The sequence below is a fragment of the Cupressus sempervirens genome, chromosome 3 (assembly GCF_028749045.1).
Source record: "Cupressus sempervirens isolate cs-2001-9-10 chromosome 3, ASM2874904v1, whole genome shotgun sequence".
NCBI classification, from domain to species: domain Eukaryota; kingdom Viridiplantae; phylum Streptophyta; class Pinopsida; order Cupressales; family Cupressaceae; genus Cupressus; species Cupressus sempervirens.
Window position 1 is genome coordinate 314,889,654 of NC_143120.1, and position 1,692 is coordinate 314,891,345.

The following is a 1,692-nucleotide window of genomic DNA, read 5'->3' on the forward strand; positions in this document are numbered from 1 at the left end:
CCTTCATCTTAGAATTGTGAGGAAGCGTCATTCATCGATCAAGACCAGATCGACGATCTGACTAATCCACTTTCTAATAAAAACTAGTCAGTTGTGCTGGCCACATTCCACACCAGCAGATCCCACATCATCTTCTGGGCGAGCAAGTACTTGGTATCATTTAGTATACGTGTCGTGCTGGTGCATTCCCGCTTTCCTTATTTAACAAGCATTTTCAAATTGCAAGCCTACGCTGGTCGTCGATCATTGAAAGATCAATGGTGATACTAATCTTACTCTGCAGAGCATCTAAATAGGATTTTTGATGTCACCACAGACACGTGTTTGCAGGGCGCATTCCTGCTTTGTTTAAACACTGCTCAAATTCAAAATGCGAGGAAGCGCCTTTTGTTTAAACAGTTTTTTTTTTACAACTTTTTAACATCAATTATCATTTGTTCTTTTATACTTCGTGACAAAGACTTATGAAACTTATGAAACTTTTTGCAATAGGAGCTACAGCATCATTTCCTGGATGTTCCTATGTTCCTAGTTCAGGAACGGTGAAGGATGTCATATTGATTGTCAATGACGATGAAGGCATTCCATTAAAAGTAACCAAAGTTCTAGGTACTTTAAAATTATTATTATTCTATAGTGATATAATAGTAATTTAGTTTTTGATCACTCTTCATCGACTAATGATCCCATGATTGTTTTGTAGGGAATAATGTTTTTTGGAGGAAACTTGGTGATGAGTGTTTGCGAATATTCAGGCCCACCCTACGTACCTGGTGGAACATCATATCCTAACTAAAACCCCAAACCACTATTTTGATTTCATATCATTGGTAGAATAGTTTTCCTTTTCATCCATTTCTTGAACTATATTAAAGGTAGCTTCACTTCACGTATGAGTCTAACATGTTTTTTTTACTTAAGAGGTGGAATAACCAAGACAAACCGTTGAAGGATGATCTTATAGAGAGCATGACCCAACTCTTTGGACCTCATGCATTTGAGAGAAACAAGCTCCTTGAAAAAGTTGGTTTATGTTTGAAGTATATTAGGGACCAGTACAGAAAAAATTTATAGGATAACCCCAGGTACGAACGTCCGCCCTATGTTCCTGAGGCTGAGTGGTAGGCTCTGATTTTGGATGGAAAGTATAAAGCTAACAAGAAAAATAATATTACACTAGTAGAGAGTACATCAAGGTATGTGATACTATTGAGAATGTAATTATGTACTAATTAACCTCTATATTTATACTATCTAACATATTTCAAACTTTCCATAGATTGCCTGACACATCAAAGGCAATAAAGGCAAGACTAGAAAAGCACGGGACACACAAACTCGGCTCTGGTGGTTTTTTGAAACTTCAAGCACAAGTTGTAAGTATTAGTAAATGAAAAATTGTATCAAATTTTTTATATAATGTGATGGGAAATGTTAGGATAGACTAGCTTGTCTATGCTCCTGATCCTCAACTTAGATCTCAGTGTTCCTCCACACCAATATATGATGTAGAGTAATACGCTTTGGAAGCACCAAAAAACTCCTAGCACCTTGGAACAACTAAGCAATTCAAGTTATCACCCCAATCCTTTGTTCTCCACAAGAACATTCAAGGATTGATTCACCTTCAAACAAGGAACTAATCTTCTATTACAACTGCTCCTTTATTCATGGACCCAACTCATCACATAA